The sequence below is a fragment of the Perognathus longimembris genome, chromosome 9 (genome assembly GCF_023159225.1).
Source record: "Perognathus longimembris pacificus isolate PPM17 chromosome 9, ASM2315922v1, whole genome shotgun sequence".
Classification (NCBI taxonomy): domain Eukaryota; kingdom Metazoa; phylum Chordata; class Mammalia; order Rodentia; family Heteromyidae; genus Perognathus; species Perognathus longimembris.
The window spans coordinates 6,335,991-6,359,942 of record NC_063169.1 but is presented as its reverse complement, the minus strand read 5'-3'; the positions used below and the strand labels follow the sequence as shown (position 1 = coordinate 6,359,942).

At 39.1% G+C, this 23,952-nt stretch overlaps 1 protein-coding gene across 1 annotated transcript in view; it reads left to right on the top strand.

Moving 5' to 3' along the window:
• Window positions 1-2,278: 2,278 nt before the first annotated feature.
• LOC125357036 (meiosis-specific protein MEI4-like) overlaps window positions 2,279-23,952 on the top strand; it is a 91,900-nt gene continuing 70,226 nt past the window's right edge. The window contains exon 1 of the mRNA XM_048353656.1: window positions 2,279-2,324. The gene's annotated coding sequence lies outside the window, so the exon portion shown is untranslated. The remainder of the gene's footprint in view (window positions 2,325-23,952) is intronic.

Sequence of the window (23,952 nt, the reverse complement as noted above, 5' to 3'; positions counted from 1 at the left end):
ATTGTGGTAAGGTAAATGATCAGAAAAGCCACATATTAAAGGAGCTAATCTTTGAGTCTTTATTAAAATGCTAGCAGTGTGCAGCAGCCAGTTGTAACAAAGGCCTGCAGCCCACAAATACCCTTAACACTGTTAGGAAACAAGCCAGAGAGGAGGGAAAGAACAAAAACATCACCGACAAACCAATCCAGCTCCAATGGAGAGCTGAGGTGGGACGCCATGGTGACTGGAGATGAGCCAGGAGACAGGACACAGGATGTGAACATGGAGACACGTGGCATGGTGTAATGGCGCCTGAGCTGGTTGGACCTTAAAAAGAGTCAGGTCAAGGGTCAGGGTCACAGAAAGCTCCCAGTCCGAAGCACTGGGCTGACAGGTTCAGTGACCTATAGGCCAGGTGCCCACTACTATGTCCAGGGATTCAAGGACACCCATCACCTGGGGGTGGGACTTCCCTTCCCTTCTGGCACACCCATCAAGACAAGATCCCAGACAATATAATTCACATGGCCACGATGGTGCTGGCCAGACCTGACCTCCTTACTTCACTAGAAGTTTCACTAGAGCTAAGAAAGACAAAAATGTATGCAATTGTTTCAAATGATTTTCTGTCATGGGCTTTTGTAAAATCCATAACCACACCATCTTCAGAAGCTTACAGAAAACTGTTACCTTTGTTTAGGTTAATAGATACCTGCTCAGAGTTTGATGAAAAGGTGAAGCTGTTATAAAATACGATCTTGCAGTTTTGCCATGGGCTGTCAGGGGTTGTCAGGGACTGTCAGTTATTTCAGTGGTTGTTTATCCATTTGTTTTAATTACTATACATGCAGGGCTCAAGACATCCTAGGAGTTCAATTTCATTTGCCTCATGAATGAATGAGTGGAGTTCAAATAGAATTTCAACATCGGTAGCAACACGGGCAACTTGGCTACTGTTTTTCCTACTTGACTCTGAGATTGGATCTATGACATTCATCAAATAATAGCAACCAAATAGTAAATCATTAATGTTCATTGATTTGGAATTCAAGATAGTTATGGTCTTCTTGAAATTCATCTCTATAAGATTAATAGCAGACTATATTAAACACATTTAAGAGTTTAAAATCGTCAACTTTCATTAGCCATTAGATGGATAAAGCAATGATCCTTAAATTTTCAAGTAATTTATAATAACTGATTGGATAGGAATAGATGTTTTAATAACTGCACGTCCACTTAGGAAAGTTAGTTGAGTAGATCCTGCTTGGAATCGCCTGACACTCTATTCTGTGTAAGTGTTGAGACTTCCACCCAATACCGACTAAACACCGTGTACAGGAAGGCATAAAGAATATAGAGAATCTGTCTTCAGAATGCTTCAACTCTAAGTGGGATTCTAATAGAAAGGAATTTTAGGACCATTTCAGACAATACATATGTCAATAGAAATTTAAAACTAAGGTTAAAATACCATGGAAGGTGGGAAATAACATTAGTAACAACCGCACCCTCGAGGAAGAACAAAATCTGAGTTTCCCTTGGTGGGGGGGAGAGGGGAAAAATGTGTTAATTTTTAAGTTTTCTGCAGATATCCAAGGGACCATCCCTCCCTCACCCCAGCTCATCTTTCCTTGCCAAGTCTCCGCACCAACTTAGTATATCCTTCTTTTATTCTTTTCTACAAGATCTCACTCTAACTTTCAGGCTAAAGCCCCGGAACACAATTGTCAGGAGAATGGAGGAGCCCAGAGTCCATCAACCGGGCTGGGACATCACCGGGAAAGGCCTGGACCACACCCAGGCCACGCCCACTCGACGCAGTAGCCACGCCCAGAAATCGCCAGGACACGCCCCGTGCCCCTTCGAGGTCCCGCCCACACTGCCCAGACGCCACGCCCACAGCACGTCCTGGCCCCTGTGGACGCTGGGGCTGTCGGGACTGGAAGTCCGCGACGGGAGAGCGGGTTACGCGCGCGCCTGCGCAGTGCGGCGGGTGGCGTTCGGGCGCCCGCCGGCGGGCGGCTGGCGTTCCGCCGCGAGCGATGGCGCGGCGCGCGGGTTCGCGGGCTTCCTCAGCCGCCTGAGGGCGCCCGCGCGGTGCGGGAGCCCGGACCGGTGTCCGTCAGTCACCCCGCAGCCTCGGAGGCCGCTCCCGGGGGCGGCGGCCCCACCCCGCGGCTGGCGATCCTTTCCCGTGCGCCGGTGGGCGCCGCGCTCGCGTCCCGCGCCGGGCTTGGCCCCCCGGGGGGTCCCGCACCGGCCCGGGCTCCGCGGTCCATCCGACTGAGAAGATCTCCTCCGCACCCCCGGAACAGTGCCCGCACGACGGTGGATCTCTGGTACGTTCCCGGCCTAGGGCCGGGGTCGCCGGGCGTGACCCCCCCCCCCCCACCCCGCCGCGGTCCCGGGGCTCCCGGAGCCCATCCCCGGGGTCACCGCGGGGGGGGGCCGACGCGGGAACCACGCGGGCCAGGGCCAGGTCGCGGGAAGGAGTCCCGAAAAGGGGGGGGGGTGTGGCGGAGCCCTGGACGGCCCGGGCCTCGAACCCCGGGCCTGAGCCACCGGTCCGGGGCTCGGCCCTCGTGCGTTCCCCCTCGGGCGCAGGCGCCCCACCACCCGTGCACAGCTCCCCTTCCAGCTGGTTGCTCGTTCCCGCTGTCCCGCCCGCCCCGGCTGCTTCGCCCCTCGATCCTCAGATCGCAGCCTCCCGAGTAGACGGGGCGACCGGGGGACACGAGGCTTTCCCTCGTGCGAGTGCATTGTAAGGCCAGGCGTGTCCCTGGAGCCGGTCACGGAGGAACGCGCCCGCCCACCCGCGTCCAGAGGGTCCGGAGGAGCAGGCCGTCAGGGCTGTCGAGGCCCTGGGACCGAGCTGAATGATTGAGCTTTGGATTACTTCACCGTCTGGAATCACGGAAGCACGTTGTGGACTTTCCCGTATCCAGTGGAACTCAGAACGTAGCTTAAAGCCATGTTAGCTCCAGTTAACCACACCCCCCCCCCCCGCCGGAAGTGGGTCTCTGGCTCAAGTGGTAGAGCACCACATCTGAACAAAAAAAAGCTAAGGGGCAGTGCCCGTGCCCCGAGTTCAAGCACTGTTACCAACACACACACACACACCCCATCGAAGGAAAGAAATGCACGTGTACACATAATGTAGAAACAAATCGAACAGCATGAACTCTGAGTGAACAGGGCATTTTCAATAGCGGTATTTATACGAACTCAGTCACATACACATTTGATTACTCCCTTGAGCTTGTTTGTATTGCTTTTCCTACCTAAAACCGTGAGATTGATAGTGTATTTGTGACCATCGTGAGCATCAGTGACTTGGCAAAGATTCTTGACTTAACTATCCTACTTACTTTTTATGTGGGAAGCCTTACCGTTCCAGAAGAGTTAGCTCAAATACCATTTACAGCATGTGTCAGTAAAATGATTCACCCAGGTGACTTTAGGAGCAGTGTAGTGGACCACTAAAATGACATAATTCAAATGTAAGCTTTGGGATGAAGGTCAGGAGCACAAATTGATGATGCTGATTGGGTTGGGGTTGAGAGATCAACTAGAAAACTAAACTTTCATAAAGACGAGTTGCTGGAGAGGGGGTGGGAAATGGATATATTTTGAGACGCATTAGCGGGAGGTTTGTTATATCAATTACCTAATACTTTTTCAGTGCTCATGTTTTGGCCATAGGGATATCTGCTCTGAATGGAGCAGTCCAATGTAATCAGAGGAGTCCATTTACTGCTGAGGAATATAGGTATCAAACAACTCAATAAGGAATTACCTAGCTGCAGTTGTAATAAGAAATATGACAGAATATGGAAGGGTAAGGGGCACTGGTATCAGAAGGATCTGACAGCCTGAGGCTATCAGTCCTGGCATTTTCAAGATAGAATGCATCTTGCTGATATCAAAAAGAGGTCTTTTACTACCAAGCCAGCCATACCTCCTACATGTGGCCATTCCTTAATTCCTGGCTCTTGTTCATTCATGGACTCCGTGTACCTTCTCTTGAGCATTTGAAGCATACTTTGCCAGTGGGATTGGGAGCAGGGGAGGTAGGGTAGGAAGTCTTTCAGTAACCAAGGCTTTTCTAGGATCCATCTCAAGCCAGCTATTGTTGCATTATGGTGACTAAATGTGGACTAAGTGACCATTTAATTTTATTCATGCTACATTGATTCCCATTAGGGGAAGAAAAGGGCTTGGGCAATGGGAAATCGATGGTCAGCCACAGCCACCACAGACTTAGCCTCTTAACATCCGCCAGAGGAAACACAGCAAGCATAACACCTGTCACTTCTGATTAGGAATTTATGAGGACAGCTAATGAAAGATAGTCTTTTTTTCCTTTTCCATTTAAAAATTTAATGCTCCCTGGGTGTATCTGTAGGGATGCAAAGTACTGTTGCTGCCATGATTTTGCATTTCTGTAGAGAGCAACACTCAGTGTTGGCTAAGTGCTTGTACAATCAATTTCATTGTCCCATTTAAAAGATAACATAAAGTGACCTTTACCAAACTTGTTTAGTGTGATTCAGAAAAAGGACATTTTTCTTAAAATCAACTTTTCTGGTATGTAGAAAAATTCTGATCAAATAAGACTAGGTATAAGGCAAGAGTATCAGCTGAAGAGAGTAAAGCTGTTAATAGGAGATACTAACAATATTTTATTTTTTGATACCTATGTTCACAATAAAAGAAAAGTAATACAGCAGTGGAAATACAACCCTGCAGTATGCCAATTCTCCTTATGATGTGGTTTATAACCTGGGCACCCAGGAATGTTTTATGGGTGACAGTATATGTCTTTTAATAAACTACCCTTAAAACATTACATTTTATTTACAACAAGGGTTGACAGACTTCTTTTTATATAGTATGAGAGAATAAATATTTCAGACTTTGTGAGCCATACTGTTTCTTTTGCAACTACTCACCTCTGAAATTCTAAAGCAGAAACAGTGAGATATAAGTAAGTGGACATAGATAGTACAGCGTGAACAGGACACATAAGCTTGATTTGTGGGTTATGGTTTGCCAATCTGTGATTTATAGCATGTCTGAGATTTCGTAGTGAAATGAGAGTGTTACAGATTGGAATAATTAATACCTGAAAGCTCCATGAAGACAGAGATAGAGTTGTCTTGTTGACTGTTGTTTCCTCTGTGCAACACGTGTCTAATGTGTAGGCAAAAAACATCCCTTGAGTAAGGAGCAAGTATTCCTGGTATAAAGATAGTTATGCATTCAGATTCCTAGGTTCCCTGACACGTAATACACAATACTACCATTTGGGGCAGAAAAGACACAGAATTTGTGTACATAGTTCAAACAACAATTTCAGGAAAGATGTCTGAATAATGAAAAAGAACCAAGTTTTTTAAAGTTAAACCCTTTTGTACAATTACTTGAGGAAAAATAAATTTAAAAATGAATAAATAAGTAAATGATTTGGAAAATGCCTACTCTGGAAAGGAGCTGAGACATTATATGTCAACCTCTTTCTTAGTTTAGGGTTTTCATTGTTTGCCCTAGGCTTTATGTAACTTTGCTAACACCTGTACTACCTGTTTTCCTCCTATCTTTTCGGATATTGTCCCCATTTCTGTCCATCTTGTGAGTCCCTGTATCCTACAGATGAGTCACAGCTCTGTTAGGAGTCCTTGTCTCAATGTGGAGAAAGCCCTATTATTGCTGTGATCAGCTGCAGATCAGTAGATTATGTCTTTAAGTTGTCCATGTTTTTAGAAACAGCCTCTGTAGTAAACTCTCATTATCCAAATTGAAGTACCATTGGCTTTTTGTTTGGATTTTAATGGTCATTGTGATCTCCATGCTTTCTCAAAGATACCTACTGTGTATCACCTGAGGAATTTTAGTTTCATCAGTCATCAACTGCAGCTTTATTTCTTGTAATAAAATCTCAGGGTGAAAGTGATCCTGGAATGTGATGGTCCTTCTCCTTCTCCTTTTCCTCCCTATTCCTCCTCCCCCTCCTCCTTGTGTTCCTGTCTTGTTTGCTTGTGTATTAGCATGACCCCAAACCAACCTTGCATTTCCGATCTGCTTATCTCAGTACCAAACACAATGCCAGCAGTTGACTTTGAGGACTAGAGTTTTCCTTCCATTACTAACAATGTCTGCTATCCTGTTGTTTTTTGCTTTTCCTTCAAATATCAAAATAATAGGAACCAGCATTTTGTTACTTGAGAGGACACTAAAGTAATCTGCTGGACTTTTATTTAGGTTTCAAATCTAAATAATAAACAGCATCAGACTTATATATTGTTAGTATCCTCTCTTTTTTTGCTTTTTCACATTGACTCTACTGTTTCTTTATACTCTTTGCATCTTGAGGTTATAACAAAATTAACTAAAATGCACTGTTTTATGATTCATGATCATTCTGGTTTTAAGGAAATGTACTGAAGTAGATTCTTAAGTATATCATTAATTTAAAAACTTATAATGAAAGTCCAGTTTATTTTTTAACAGGCCTCTCAAATATCTGTCAGCTTCTCTAATTCTTCTGATTTATTCAGTGAGCTCATTCCCTATTTCATTTTTTATTAAATTGCCTTCACCATGGCAGAACTCAGAAAAAAAGTCCCTAGTATTTAATATGGGCTTTGGTTTAATCTAAATGAATTGACAAATACAAACAACCCATTAGAAATTAATTTTTATTAGTGGAGAGAGTGAAGTGAATTTCTTAATCCTTTAATTGTTAGAAAACATGTTTCAGACATTTGTTATTGATTGCTTCTTTTCCTGTGTATTCCTTCTATTCATGTAAATATCTTTCCCTTCCAAGATTAAGAAATAAAACATAAGAAATCATAGATGCAATTCTTCTAAAATTAACTAAAATGGGTTTTATAATAGCTGGCTCTGTATGATCCTTTTCTTTTTATGTCTTGGAATGATGGAAGGATTAAATGCTACTTTCTCTTCTGAACCATTTGTGTACTTCTCTCAAGTTGTATTACTTATGAACTAGATTGTGTTTTATTTTTTTCTTTTCCTCTTCTCCCACCCAGAGAATCAAAGGCCTTAGGGAAGATGAATCCTGATCTCTAATGCCTAGTACCACCAGTCTGACTCTCAAAAGGTGGCTGTTTTCAAAAATGTATATCTTGGGGCTGGGGATATAGCCTAGTGGCAAGAGTGCCTGCCTCGGATACGCGAGGCCCTAGGTTCGATTCCCCAGCACCACATATACAGAAAATGGCCAGAAGCGGCGCTGTGGCTCAAGTGGCAGAGTGCTAGCCTTGAGTGGGAAGAAGCCAGGGACAGTGCTCAGGCCCTGAGTCCAAGGCCCAGGACTGGCCAAGAAAAACAAACAAACAAACAAAAATGTATATCTTTACTAAGTACATATCAAGTCATCCACTACTATATAGTTTGGTTTTATTTAATTTAAAAAGTTCTCCTGTTATCTGTCATCTTTCTATTTGATAATCATTAGCCACTATTTGAAGGAGGTTATTTACAAGTTGATTTTTTAAATTTTCATATATTTCACTTATACTAATATATTTTAAAGATTTCTTATATTTTCAGTAACCTGTGCTCATCAAAATTAGTTTCCCCAAACCAAAACATGCGACTGTAACTGCTGTCTGAATACAATGAACTGCTCCACAATCACACACAAAAACGGAAGCAACCTTTAAAGCCCAAAGATTCTGGGAGGACGTTTCATACTCCATTGCAAGGAGGAACTGATAGCCCATGCCTGTAATCCTAGCTGCTCTGAGGGCTGAGATCTGAGGATCTCGGTTCGAAACCAACTCCCAGAAACTCTTACCACATTAGCCACCAAAAAGCTGGAAGTGGACGTGTGATAGAGTGCCATTGTTCAGTGAAAAAGCTAAGGGATGTCATGTGGGTTGTGAGTTCAAGCCCTAGTAGTGGCATGGGCACACTCTCACACATACACAAAAAGCAAAACAACCATATGCAGTTGCTGCTGGAAAAATGTTTAGTAGTAGATAACAGTTTCCTGCTTTCCTTTTCTTTTCCAATAAGATGGCCACTAGATAAGATGTCTAAGGAAGGAATTAACTTAAGCTGTGTGACTAGGTGAATTCTTTAATTATTAATGTTCCTATCTCATTTTCACTGCTCATTGATGAAAAGCTGAGGTTCAGTAAAGAGGTAAGGGAGAAACTTCAAAGAACAATTCAAGTAAATATTTTATGAGCATTATAGTGTTCATTTTGTCTTTTCCAGTACACTTGTTACGGATTTCTGACTGGGGTCCATTACTTGGTGGAGCTGCTGTTGGGATCCCATTAGAGCCTTCCTCCACCAGCCCTGTCCCTCTCCAGCGTGGCAGCAAGCTCTGTCATTTTACCAGCGTCTTTCAGAGCTTACCATATTCTTTGTGCACATTTTCAATATTTGTGCTGGTTCTCCTTCCAGCTTTCCTTATTGTGTAATTAAGCCCTTTTCTTCTCAGCGTAATACTTTCTTGAGACACTGCTTGTATTTCACTCACCCACTCTGAATGCTGAGCCATCTCCCAACATCTAGACTTCTCAGACTGACTTCAACATCCTGGCTTCCTGTATTATTTCCTTTTGCTCTCTCAAAGGCCCTATTCTCTTCTCAAGGAGAAGAGTGTGCATGCTCTCATAAATAGCTAGCCACTATCGTTTGTATGTTATATCCTATCCTTTGAAGTGCTGTTTTGCCCTCTCTCTGCCTCCCTAAGTTCTGCTTATCTTTCAGAACCTTAGGTCCACTCATATTTGGATCAGGCTACACTGGCTTCTTCCTATAACTTTTTTTTTTTTTTTGGCCAGTCCTGGGCCTTGGACTCAGGGCCTGAGCACTGTCCCTGGCTTCTTCCCGCTCAAGGCTAGCACTCTGCCACTTGAGCCACAGCACCGCTTCTGGCCGTTTTCTGTATATGTGGTGCTGGGGAATCGAACCTAGGGCCTCATGTATCCGAGGCAGGCACTCTTGCCACTAGGCTATATCCCCAGCCCCCTATAACTTTTAATTTATATTTAATTAGGCTTCTGCACAGACACAGCAGTTAAAGGAGCTAAAGGCAGTTGTTTTGTCCTGGGATTGAATCTTGGACATAGACTAGGCCTAAGTGAATCAACATTGTGGTGAGCATTGCAATGTACAGTAGAGTTCACAGGGATCATGTGTCAGCTAGATGTAGTTTGATCTCAGCCACTTTACAAGTTTAGATTTGATTTCCATTTTACAGATGAGCAAGTAGAGGCACAGAGAGGTTAAGTAATCATTGTCAAAGGTCACACAACTAATTAATAAAGGGCAGACTAGCAATCCTGGTTTCTGACCCTACGCACCTAGTCTCTGTGCTAATGCAGTCTTTTGCAATCCATATTCAAGATGAGTTTTTATAGGGAGGTTCTAATTGTTGTTGGCAATACTAAAGGATTGAACTCAGTGCCTTGCACTTGCTAGGCAAGCATTCTTCCTCTGAGCCATGTCCCTATTCTTGCTGGGGCTTTTAGGATTAATCAGTATCAATATTACTTCCTCCTTTGTTATTGATCATTAAGTTAAAGATCAAATTTTTAAAAATTCACCCTTTCCTTATCTATAAGTGCTTTTGATGATAGCATCTTTTCGTGTGTGTTCACACACGCGTGCACATAGTGTTTGCATGCCTGTTGCTATGATGACAGCCTGAGGGAGTTATCAGGGCAGTTACAAGATGACCGAAGTGCGGTGGATGACCAAAGGCATGCCTGATCCTATTTACGTTGTACTATTTTCGACAGCCTCGCCTAAGAACTATACTATGGAAAGAAACCACATAGGAAAAAATAATAAAAACACAGTTCCCTCCGTTCTTAGCTTTAAGCAGGGGTGGTGAACTCTAAGTCACGGAATGTAAACTGAGTGGTATCCAGGGCAGAAAATTAGCTGGGAGATTTTGTTATTGAAAGCTGTGATCCCTATTCCAAGTTGGTTAATTTTTTCCCCCTCACATCCCTGCTGATGCTTTGCCCATTGCCCATATGATCTAGTCAGTTCTTCATTTCCATATTGATACATTTCTTGGATGCCTTCTTCCTTCTCCTAAGTACTGTTTCCTTTATGAAGCTTTGTAAACAACTCCATTTCTCTGTTGCACTCTTGTGTTTGCTCGATCCATCCTAGGGTGGGAGGTGATGCTGATATCTTTAAAAGGTAGAAGGTGGGAGGACCAGTTAGAAATTCTTATGTAACTTAGGGGAGCTACCCTTGGGAAAGAATTGACAGAGCTTTAAGGAACCCTGAGCTCTTTACATTTTTTTTTGTTATCTTTAAGGAGTTGTACAAAAGAGTTGTCATTCACCAAAGCAGTTTATGAATACAGTGCATCTTGATCAGTATCACCCCTTTCAACATTCTCATCCACCCCTCCCACCCTTCCCTTGCTTATCCTCATTTTAGGTTATATATTGATTGTTTTGCCATTTAACAAAGCAGTCATACACTAATTCTGCTTGAGATGTGTACAATGCATCTTGATCTGTGTCATCACATCAACATCTTCACCCCTTGATCTGTTATGGGAGGAAATTTTTATAAAAGCAAACCCCACCACTGAACTATTTCTGGCTTCTAGTTTTGAAATACGACTTCTTCCTGTCACAAGTACTTCTGACATTTGCTATGGACCTCTCACCAGAGCTTGCACCATATTGTTTAGACTCTTGTCCTCCCAAACTTGAGCGAAAACCTTTGCAGGGCAAGCCATACCCATCCCGCGGAAGGAATTTCTAGTCCCTTATCAGCATTAGAGTACAGAGAACTTTAATCTTTCCTACTTAGCTAAGCTCTAGGAAAAGAAAATGCCTGCCTGGAATGAGCAGACACAGTGAGCAAGGAAGGGAGGTCCCCGTGTGACTACTTTTGGGACCTCATGTTTGGAACAACCCACAGGAGGAAGCTGGTAGACCTAGAGAACTTCAGAGAGAGGCACATGGACTGGATCATGATGGGTGAATGGAGAGTCTCCAAAAAGGGAAATAAAAGAAAATGTGATCATCAGAGACTGAACATCATGCCACATGACACAGCTAAGGGAGCATGTGCTTTGTTCGGGAGGCAGCACGAGCCCTCCATCACTAGACATCTACGGGCAGTGGAGAGAAGTGAAGCTAGAGAGGTAACAGTGCTTTGGGTTTCCAAACAGAATCATTTGTATGACTAAGGAGCTAGCTTAAAAGAAAGTTTAAATAAAGGTTTTCCTTTTTTCGACATGTCAAGGGTTGCAAGTGATTATATCTATCATTGATTAGTGCTGGATATCACTGGAGAGGAATTTTTCCAAATCATAGAAGAGGCTGTCTTAGAATGAAGACATTACTGGAAATGGGAATGGGGAATTTGGTAGAGGGAGAACTTTGATTGCTCTCTTCAGATCCTTGGGGAATGATTTAGAGAAGTGGACCTCTTACTGTTTTACTTCCGAAGACTGACTTAGATTTGTGAGTACAGAATTTATAGTGCCTAGGAGAAATCAGTAAGAGTTGATAAAAAAATTCAATACTGTTTATGTCTATGGACATGGAGCTGTACTCCTAAATCTGTCTTTAGGTGATAGACTGGATCATCACTTGTCATATTAATCGCTTAATGTGTTCATGACATATATTCAAAATAATTTGATGTTTAATTTTATTATACTTGAAGTATACTAGAAGTTTATTTGTAAATTAACAGCTAATTAACAGCTAATGAGTAATTAACACAGTGAATTTATTTGACAACCAGTATAGAATGATTAAAGGCTTTGGTATCAACTTACATTTTCATTAACTATGATGTGAGGTTTTGGCAAGTCACTCCCAATGGCTCTTATTTGGATTTCTATAAGGCAAGGGTATATAATAACAGTTATAACACATTGTTATTGGAGGACTCAAATATGATGATGCATATTAATCCTTACATGTACCAATATAGCATACAAATACTGTCTTTCAAAGTGTTTTTTCCCTTTTTTGTGGTGTTGGAAAATTGTACCCAGGGCCTCACCCATACTAAGCAAAAACTACATCATTGAGCTATGCCCCCTGCCCCTGGTCTTTCCTCTTGTTTATCATGCTATAGTTTTTTTTATAAAAGCACTAAAAAAAAAAAAAGTGGTATCAACTATCTTTTTTGAAAGTTCAAACCTCCTATTTAAATCAATTCCTAAATGTTTTTCAGTATGAACGATAAGTTTATCCAAAATGACAAGAGAGTGATGATAAATTTTTAATCATGAGTCACCATTTGAAAGCATCATTGCCAGGCAGCATTTCCTATAATTCTCCCTTATTTTCTGTTAACAGAACACAGGTGCATAAAATACTTCTCTCTGAGAAGAAATGTCAGGAACCACCCTACATATGAAAATTAATGTGATCCTGGCACCGTAGCTTCAAGCCTGTAATATTAGCTACTCAACAGACAGAGATCACAGATAATGATTTAGTTGTAAACATTTCTGAGACTATTCCAACCAAAGACTGATTCTATCCATAGAGGGAAGCACAGTGGCTGGATACAGTGGTGTACTCTTGTTCTTGTGACATAGGCCAAGCACAAGTCAGAGCATGGTAGAGCCAAGGCTGATGTGGGTATAAAGCAAGATCCTACCTCAAAAGTAACCTATGTGAAAAGGAGCCAGGAGCATGGCTGAAATGGTAGAGTACATCCTGTGCAAACACAAGGCCCTGAAGTTGAACCCTAGTATATGTACTGATTATAAGTACTGATTGCTTGCTACTTTGGCCATCTTATTTGATGGACAAAACATCTGAGTGTCTGTGTATCCGTGGGCCTGAATGTTGAGTCCTTCCACACATACCTGCTGAACACACACCCAGATTGTTAGGTATTCTTTCTCATCCTAAAAGAGTAATTGATACAGAATTGATTTTTCTTTCATGAGTGTTTAGAAGATGATTTTTTTTTTGCACATTTCCTGAGAGGGAGGTTAAAAAAGTGTTATGTGAAGTGATTAGGCTAAGAAGGTGACTAGGTAATTGTTATTCCTGTTATTGCTAATGATATATTGTAATTAACTCGGCTAAAAGAGCACAGCTTTGGCCACAAACCCTTTTCGCTGCTGAATAAAAGAGTAAGAAAGGTAATTTGTGCACATTTTCTCCATATTTTATACAGTATTGCTAAATGCACATACCTGTACTGTAATTACAACCTTTACAAGCTCTTCTTGTGTGCTACATATTGTTGTCATTTCCTTGATTTTTTTCATACAATCTTGACCAGAGCCCTTAGAGGTAACTTCTGTTATTTGCCTCATTTTTCAGATAAGCAAGCAGGCTTACAGAAGTTAAGTAAATAAAAACTTATAAGCAGTGCACTTGATTTTTAACCAGGATGTCTGACTTTCCAGCTGGGACATTTAACTGCCACTCAAGATGCCCGGGTACTTGTGTAATCACAGACTCACTACTGGAAAAGATATTGGTCAGTCTGTGAGGCCTTGCATCAGTGCTGCAATCTGCCCTCATTTCAGACAGATGGCCATCCAGCCTCTGCTTGAGTAACTCCAGTAATTGGAATTTGATAACTTCACAAGAAAGCACATTCGATTGTTGGACAGCTCCTATCACTAGATATCTTATTCATCAGTTTATTGGAAAATTGTCTCCCTGTAATTTCCACATGTTGGTGCTAGTTCTGCTTCTTGAGAAGTATCGAATAGCTATTTTTCTCTTTCTTTTCTGGCAGCTTTCAAATATTGTATGCCTCTAAGGATTCTCTGTTTGGTTTGCTTCATATTTGGTTTGCAGACACCTTTCCAATATCTTAATGCTGACAGCCGAATTTTTAAATTTTATTAATTAATTAAATAATTTACTTTGCAATTGATTGCGTAATTACATATTGAAACGTCTTTAATAGTACATAAGGAAAGTAACTGAAATCAATCAATAAATGAAATATTAATTTTAAAATTACAATTTATACATCTGTATGATCACTGTAATATTCTCCTGCTAAACAATAAGATACAACTCATTGTGCTTTTTGATGGCCAGACCATATTGAAATCAAAGTAGGATGGCAATTCATTAATTTATTTACTGTTTATCTGTGAGCCACATACTATGTCCGGTGCGCTTTTTATTCTTTTAAAAATGTGCCTTATTTTTATTACAGAAAGAGTATTTTTTGCTTATGTGTTTGGACCTTTTTTGAACTGTTTTGAATGCATCAAGATTATATGTTGCATTTTAAATAATTCTCTTAAAATGTTGTCTTAGTAAAAGATTTTTGAGTGTTAATCTAACATTCTTATATAAGTATTGTTAATCTCACCTATTTGAATAGCTGTTATATGTTTTATTGGATTTAATTTCCTAATACAGGTAAAGGAAAGGGAGTACCAAAATCGAGAAACAAAGGATAAAAAGACAAACCATTGCAATAGCAATACTTATAAAACCAAGGGGGGAGAGAGAAATCAGGAGGGGGGAGAGAGAAATCAGGATGGGGGAGGTGGAAAAATGAGGGAGGAGGTAACAAGTTGGATAAGAAATGTACTCACAGCCTTACATATGAAACTATAACCCCTCTGTACTTCACTTTGACAATAAAGGAAAAAAATGGAAAAAAACAAAAGCTAGTTTCTTTTACCAACTGCTTTAGCTTTCTCACTGTAGATTTGCTATGGCATATTTTGTTTTCACTCAGTTGGACATATTTCCTAACAGTACCTAGGATCTTTTTCATCACCAATTCTGTGTGTGTGTGTGTGTGTGTGTGTGTGTGTGTGTGTGCAATTACAATGTTTTAATTCCTCTTGACAATTAAATAATACATTTAAGTTTTAAAACAGTTATTTAACTAGACCTACAAAAGTTTTTTTTTTTAATTTCCTTTTATCCTTTGGCTATTAGAAAACTAAGAATCTGATGCTCAAGTACAGAAGCTATGTTGGCTTTCCCATACACTATTTTGATTATTTTTCTCCCTCTTTAGGCATTTTTGTTGTCTCTAGGTAATTGTATAGGGGATTTTAGTTTAACATGTCAACTTATGAGAACAATGCGTCTCAATCAATGCTACCTCCTCAATTGTTCTCCCCCATCTCTCTCAACCCCACCCATACCTTCAAATTACATTTTCATACATGTACATTGGGTATTGCTATTACCTATGCACCATTTTGCTTCTATTTTTTTCTGTTGCCTTAATTTTTCACTTTACCCACTATATTTTACATGTATCCCCCCAATCTATTTCCAAGTATTTGCAGTCATTAACATACTGTTCTAGTTGTTCCAAACTCATCTTGACATTCTCCTTTCATCAGCTAACATTTTCCTCCAATACCATCCTTCCCCGTACCTCACATACAGAAGCTTTCAGCTCAGGCTTTTGTATTATTATGGGTCCTGCTTGTAAGTTCGATTTCCTTCACACGGCTATGTGGTCTGTCTCTTCACTTCCTTTACATTTTCCCAAAAGTCTGCCCCAGAGATGGGTCAGGTGTGACATTCTAAAACAGCATGTCATTTCTATCTGGTAGTGATAAGTGGGTATATATGTTCATATATAACAAAATGCATATAAATATAACTTCCTCACCTCACATGCACAGTGTCTTCTTATATTACAATACATTGCCTTTTTTTTACACACTTTTTACTACCTGAACTACAGGTTTCACTATAGTTGAAACTTTTTAATTGTAAAGGTGATGTACAGAGGGGTTACAGCTACGTAAGTCAGGTAATGAGTGTCACCTCTTCCCTTGATTTTTCCTCATCCCCCCCAGCACCCTCCCCTTCAAGTTGTATAGTTCATTTTCAGCATAGTGTCTAATGACTATTACTGCTGGTTTAGTTTACCTTCTGTCCCATTATTTCTGTGCTTCCTCTTACTTTCCCCAAATCAGATAAACTTGCAAGGCAAAAGGCACAGAAATAAAAAATCACCAGTTCTATTTAGAAATATTTGTTTACTTTCCAAATATTTCAATTTCCTAAACATTACTGTTTTCTCTTGTGGTTAAAATATTGTGTAATTTTAGTTTGAAATGTATTGAGAATTATTTTATGTCTTAGCAGAGTATTTATTATGAGTTTACATTAGTTATAAAGGGTGAATTTCATTCTTGCATTTGTACACATGCTTATAATATATTGCAGTGAGTTTCACTCCCTCTATCTTCCTCCCCAAAATAATATCAACAGGCTATGCTGATCTGTTTTTATTGATGTAGCAACCAACTTTGACCCTATTCATGCTCTTTGTTAGCCCAGCTTCTCCTGCTGATAAGCTCTGTGGAGCTTCTTTGTCTTTCCTTGTTCTCCAGCTCCTTATTGATTGACTGATTTTATTGAGGCTCTTTATGCTGTTTTCATATACAATTTCAATATCTTTCAAAATTATTTATGCATATGTGTGTGCATGACTTTGTGTGTTTTAGATCTAGCTTCCAAAATATGAGTGAAAATGTATAATATCTTGTTTTTTGAGCTTGAATCATCTCACTTACTGTGATGTCTTCCAATTGCATCCATTTTCCTGAAAATTACATGATTTAGTTTTCTGTGTGACTTTGTCTGTATATTGCCTAGTTTCTCAAAATTGCTGGTAATATTTCTTATCCTGAAGGATGGTATGTGGGGGGGTATATATGCATGTGTATGTGTATATATGTATGTGATACTAATATAGCAATTGAGAGTTTATGTTTGCTGCTCATGTTTTCACTTTTTTACAGCCTTTCTTTGTCTGAAAGTAATCAATTGTATCTGTTTTATAATTTAGCTCTTTAGGCACAAGTCAAATAATTTAATTATACATAGGGATAAATGTTTTCTGTTGGGATAAATTGTTATACACATATATTAATCATTTTCTTCTATTTTTATAGGAATTTAAGACAGTAAAACTCAATTCTTACATCTTTTTACCATAATTGAAAGTGCTAAATAGATTTAGAAGCACAATTTATGATGAAGATTTCAACTTCTTTTACAACATGAGAAATTTGAGAAATTTCTTTGGTTTTAAACAAATGACTTTAATTGATTGTCCTGGAGTTGAACTGAATCACAAATGAAACTAAGACTAGTTCTTACTAAATGTTTTATTTGTGAGATGAGATACAATGATATCATTATCAATAAAAGGTCTCATACTGTCACAATATAACATACTATAAAAAATTTAAAAATGCTTAGTACAAAAGTTGTGTGTGCTGTTGCTAATCTGCCTATATTGCTAGGAGAACTAAGGATAGGCTGGCTATGATGCTACCATATGTTCATTTCTTGATTGTCTTGACCTTCTGAAATGTATTTTATTGTTTTAAATTATCTTTTAATAGCCATATAAAAGGAGTTACCATTCAACAAACCAGCTTATGAGCATATCTTGATTGATGTTGTTACCCCTTTCATTCTTTTCCACCCTCCCTCGCAACCCAGCTCTTCCACTCAATTGTGCATGGAATCTTATAACTGCATTCTCCCCATTTTCTCTCTCATTTCTCTACTTCTTTCCCTAAGGCTTCCCCTATATACCTTTCAAGTGCTAGTCTCTTGGTGTTCAATTTGTTGGATGGTGAGTTAGTTATTCTAAGGAATTAAACTGTTTGAATTCTTCCTTGAAAATATCGTACTTTGGGGCTGTATGCAATTGCATCCAACCCTGCATGTGTTTACTTGTACATTTATACATTGGTTATTGTTTCCACATGAGAGAGAATGCATGTGTTGTCTCTCTGGGCCTGACTTACCTCATTTAGTATGATTTCTTCCAGATCTATCTATTTCTTTGCAAATGATGTAACATCATTCTTGCTATGGAATGAATAAAATTCCATTGTGTTACCTTGATCCATTTGTCAATTGATGAAGCCCTGAATCAATTACAGTGACAACAGGGGATAAAACAAAGGGAAAAAATGAAAGAGAAAAATAACTTCACACAGTTCTTTAAAAACAACAACAAAGAAAATCTCTTGTTCCTATATCTTATATCACTTAGTATCATCTTATGTGGTCATATGTACATAACTGTTGAGCTATTGTGATCTTCTGCTAGGACTATCCTAGACATACACTAATTATTACGAGCGAGGGAAACCATGCAGTCTATGTTTCTTTGGGTCTGGCCTGCTTCACTTAATGTGATTTTTTTCCAAGTCTTTCCATTTCCTTTGGAATGGAGCAATGTCATTCCTTCTGTTGGAAATATAGAATTCCGTTGTGTATATATGCCACATTTTCTTGATCCATTCATCTACTGAGAGGCATCTGGGTTGGTTTCTTTTTTTTTTTTTAAGTTTTTATTATAAAACTGATGTACAGAGAGGTTACAGTTAAAACAGAACTCTTTTTAAAGGATAATGAAGAATGGCAAAATATCTTGGCTGTTTGTTCTATTAACTTTCTATTTCTTCAAAACAAATCCTCCAGTCCTTCAATGCATAATACAACAGTATGACTAGCCTCTCAGATAAGCTCACAGGTGGCAACTAAGGTGAAGATGGACTGTAGGTGAAGATGGACTATATGCTTGCATATAGGTTTTGGGAGAAAGCTTATTTTTAAGCTTGTTCTTTTTTTTTCAAATTTTTATTATCAAATTGATGTACAGAGAGGTTACAGTTTCATACGTTAGGCATTGGATACATTTCTTGTACTGTTTGTTACCTTGTCCCTCATGCCCCCTCCCTCCCCCCCTTTCCCTCCCCCCCCCCAGGTGTTCAGTTCACTTACACCAAACAGTTTTGCAAGTATTGCTTTTGTAGTTGTTTATCTTTTTTTACCCTGTGTCTCTCAATTTTGGTATTCCTTTCAATTTCCTACTTCCAATACCAGTAAACACGGTTTCCAATATACTCAGATAAGATTACAGAGATAGTGTAGGTACAACCACAGGAAGGTGATACAAGAACATCATCAATAATAGAAACTACACATACACATTGGACGTTGAAAGTAGTTACAACTGTGATATAACAATTGTTTCCATAACATGGAGTTCATTTCACTTAGCATCATCTAGAATTCCTAGCCAGAGCAATTAGGCAAGAAGAGAATATAAAGGGGATCCAAATAGGAAAAGATGAAGTTAAACTTTCTCTCTTCGCAGATGACATGATCCTATACTTAAAGAATCCCATAGACTCTACCCCCAAGCTACTAGAGCTGATCCAAAACTTTGGCAAAGTTGCAGGATATAAAATAAACCTTCAAAAATCAATGGCCTTTCTCTATAGCTAACAACCCGAAGACCGAGGCTGAAATCAGGAAAGCAACTCCTTTTGCTATAGCCCCCCAAAACATAAAATACCTAGGAATAACCTTAACCAAAGAAGTCAAAGACCTCTTTGATGAGAACTTTAAAAGCTTGAAAAATGAAATTAAGTCAGAACTAATAAAATGGAAAAACCTCCCATGCTCCTGGATTGGGAGGATTAATATAATCAAAATGGCAATATTGTCAAAGGCTATCTACAAATTCAATGCAATACCCATTAATATCCCAACACCATTCTTTAATGAAATAGAGGAAGCAATCCAGAAATTCATATGGAACAATAAAAGACCTAGAATAGCAAAAACACTCCTAAGCAGAAAGAACAGTGCTGGAGGAATTACAATACCCAACTTCAAGCTGTATTATAAAGCTATAGTAATAAAAACAGCTTGGTATTGGCACCGGAACAGGCCTGAAGACCAATGGAACAGAATTGAAGACCCAGAATTGAACCCACAGAACTACACCTATTTAATCTTTGATAAAGGAGCTAAAACAATAGTATGGAAGAAAGATAGCCTCTTTAACAAGTGGTGCTGGCAAAACTGGCTCAACACATGCAACAAACTAAAACTAGATCCTTATATATCACCCTGCACCAAAATCAATTCCAAATGGATTAAAGAGCTTGAAATCAAAACAGGCACCCTGAAAACACTAAAGGAAGGAGTAGGAGAAACACTTGGGCTCCTTGGCACAGGACAGAACTTCCTTAACAAAGACCCTGAAAGGCTACAAATCAAAGAAAGGTTGGACAAATGGGACACTGCATCAAACTGCAGAGCTTCTTTCTGCACGGCAAAGGACATAGCTCGCAAGATAAACAGAAAGCCCACAGACTGGGAGAAGATCTTTACTGGGTTGGTTTCTTGTCTTAGCTATGATAATGCTGCAGTGAACATGGTTGTGCTTTAATGCACTTTAATTTCATGTGCATACCTTTATCTGAATTGTGAAAGGGAAGGGGAACAACACAGTGGTGAGACAAAGGACAAAGGGTGAACCAATGTAACTGATACTCACAAGACAATTTGTTGGAAATGAACTTTATAACTTTGTGGAGGGGGACTAGTGGGGAGGGAAGGTGGGAGAAGAAGAGGGAGGGGTTAACGATGTTTGACAAATATGCACATTATGTATGTAATTGTAACCCTTCTGTACATCACCATGATAAGAAAATTTAAAAATTCATTAAATGCAAAACAAAAACAAACAATTTTTTTTTTTTTTTTTGGCCAGTCCTGGGCCTTGGACTCAGGACCTGAGCACCGTCCCTGGCTTCTTCCCGCTCAAGGCTAGCACTCTGCCACTTGAGCCACAGCGCCGCTTCTGGCCGTATTCTGCATAAGTGGTGCTGGGGAATCGAACCTAGGGCCTCGTGTATCCGAGGCAGGCACTCTTGCCACTAGGCTATATCCCCAGCCCAACAAACAATTTTTTTAAGCCCCCATGAAGCCCTTGGAAATATTGTTGGTTGCTTTCTGCAATTTCTGAGATTTCAATGAATGAAACAGATGATTTGGACATTTTCAGGGTTAAATAAATCTTTTAAATATTTTCAGAGTTTAAAAAAATCTTTTAAATATTTTCAGAGTTAAAATAATAATGTGTTCATAGAACACTTTGGTTTTCTTGAGTTTCTATCTTCAGCTTACACAGAAGAAAAGCCTAAATAAGTGTTACATAATAGTACTGGAGACAGTCTTTCTTTTTCATAATGTGTTATTTGCTAAATGGATCTTTTTTAATAGAACCATTTGTGGTTTCTTGAGAATTTTGCCCCATAAGGAGACATTTTGTTGCTTTAGTATTGTTTCCTTTGAAGCTCAGGTTCTTGGTCAGCTGGTTTCAGAAAGCAGCAAGCTTCCTCTCACCCAGTCATTGGCAGAACTTTTCTCACTTATCTCTTTGTTTGTTTCTTTTCTTTTCTCAATATCCTATGGCTTTCTTTGTTTTATGACACATAACCATTTTGTGTTCAGAATGTAGCCTCAATACAAGATTGTGGAGATTATGGATTTGAATTGGGTAGTTCATTATACTTTTTGATATACCTGCTTGAGTTTTGTTGTTGTGTGTTAAGGATTATTCTCCTATCAGTGTGTAAAGTAATAGTGTAATTGGGAAATTTAATACATGTTAATAACAACTATCCACTTCCTTTACTTTTGTGTATTTATGTAGTAGAAGATGATTGCTGGTTGTGTCATATATATATATATATGTATACACATGTGTGTGTTTGTATACATAAAACCATTCAAATCAGTGTATCTTGATAATTTATAAAATGTGCAGTGTATTTTTCCCATGTGAAATTCTGCCAGAATTCAGAGAATATCCTTTCTATTACAAAACAAAGACGCAATGGATAAACAGTGGACACGACTCTAAGACTCTCTAAGACACTGGAAATCTGACTGATTACTTAACTCTTGTTTTTAACTAGTAAATGTTACTTGGCCTCTTTCAATGTGCTTGGACTACTACAGAAAAAATAGCCAGTACCCTGTAATCCTCCTGTCATGCATAGATTCTTTTTGCTGAAAAAAAAAAAACTTTTAAAGAAGCCCCTTAATAATTAGAGATTTAAAATCTTGACTGACTCCGGATTCTTTTATGCACAATGTCACTGATAATCTACTGAACACTTCAGAGTACTGGATGAGCGGAAACTGTAACAATGATTAGGAAATTTGTCAGCTAGATCTAATCTAAAAATTACATGTTAGACCTTGTCCAAACTTTAATGGAACTAATTATCACAAAAGTCTTGTCCCAATTCACTATTGTGGCATTGCTAGTGCTCTGCTCCCCCTAGACTGATAGTTGAGAAATAAGTATTGTCCTACCAAGCTTGTGAGTATTTCCTCATACTCTTATACATGGATACTACACTCATACTTTGTCTTGTCATTTCATCCCAGTGATTTAAGGAATGCTTGGCTAATGTCTTTCAGCTCCTTGTTTTATTGGCAAGACAAGTATCTGTAGTAAGGCTCACAAGATGCATTTATTCTAGTTCATAGCTTACCTCTAACATGAAGCTGTTGATCTAGATGATCTCTTTTGCAGTTCCCTTATTGAAGAATTATTGTGGTGCAAGTTTAAGGATATACTGTAGGAATGTGTAAGTTTGGAGGCAGTGAGTAAAAGAGTCAGGGTGATTGTCAGGTTAACTAAGTCAGCTCCCTCTCTAACCCATTCTTGCTCTAAGCCATTCTTTCTAGGATGAAACTGACACAGGCTTTCTTGTGTAACCAGAGTTAAGCGATCTCTAAGCATCCCTATAATCACATATGTATCCTATATTGATCTGTTCTTTCCTTCATTCATTCACTCAGCCAAGTACTTAGTAGAGTGTTACTATGAGTTAGCCAGTATTTATGGTATTTGGTACTAGACTGGGCAGTAGTTTGTGCTTGGGAACACAGGAAGGGGTTTTCTGCCACTTCTCCAAAGTCCATTATGTCATTTGAAGTCATGGAAGTGACATTATAAACACATTCCAATTAAAGGCCATGTGTCAGTTGGGGGGTGTCCAGAGTTTATAGAATTGGCAGACTTTGGGGAGAGCTGATCAGGTAGATAGATCAGTGAAACAGGGAAGTGACTCTTTTCCCATGATCATTTTCTCCACTTGAAAGCACTTTGACAGGTTAAAGTTGCTGAATATGCTTAAAGTGCTGTTTTTTAAATGGTTCCCCTCACTTTGGCTCTTAGGCTGTGGCACTGATGATGAATTTTGTAGTTGAAGATGACTCAGAATTGAAGTAGTGAATGCTGAGGGCTGGGGTTCTCATCATAATCACCAGGGGATTACTGTAGAGCTTTGGAGGCTTCATTCTAAACCTATCTTCAGTTTTCTTTTTTTCCTGCTGAAACTCACTTCTAATAGCATATTTGTTTTTCATAATCAGATAATGGATGACACTAAAATATATAAAAGACTGTAGTAAGAAAATTGCTGAGTAGAAATTACACATATATGTATATACACCTACATATATTTATGGTATGAAATGTGATATTTTTGCTATTTGTATCCATTATGAAATGATTAAATCATTGCAGTTAATATGACATTAGTTTTACTATGGTGAGAATATTTAAGAAAGATAATTAAAATATCTCAAAAAAGATTTGTTCTCTGGGCAATTTTCAATTTTATAGTTTGTTACAGATAGTAATAATTACCATTATGTACCACAAATCCCTAGAATTTGTTTATTCCAATTGAAATGTTGTTCTTTTAACAAGTACCTCGTTTTCTTGGAAACTGCTAACATACTCATACTCACTTTCTATGCATTGACTTATTATTTTTTTTAAGATATCATATGTAGGAGAATCATCACCATTTGTCTTTGTATTTTTCTCTTGGCTTAATTGCACTTAAAGTACTATCTTCTAGATTTACCATGTTGTCTCAAATTGCAGGATTTCTTTCTTTTTATTGCTTAATCATATTCCATTGTGTTTGTATGTGTGTATTTCTTTTTTCCATTCTTCTGTCAATGGGTTCTTTTACTGATTCCATATCTTGTCTTCTGAGATCAATGTTACACTTGACATGAGATTTTATTTTATTCCTTCGGTACATATACAGAAATAAGATTGCAAGTGTGTAACGTTGTTATATGTTTTATATTTCTAGGAACCTCCATATTGTTT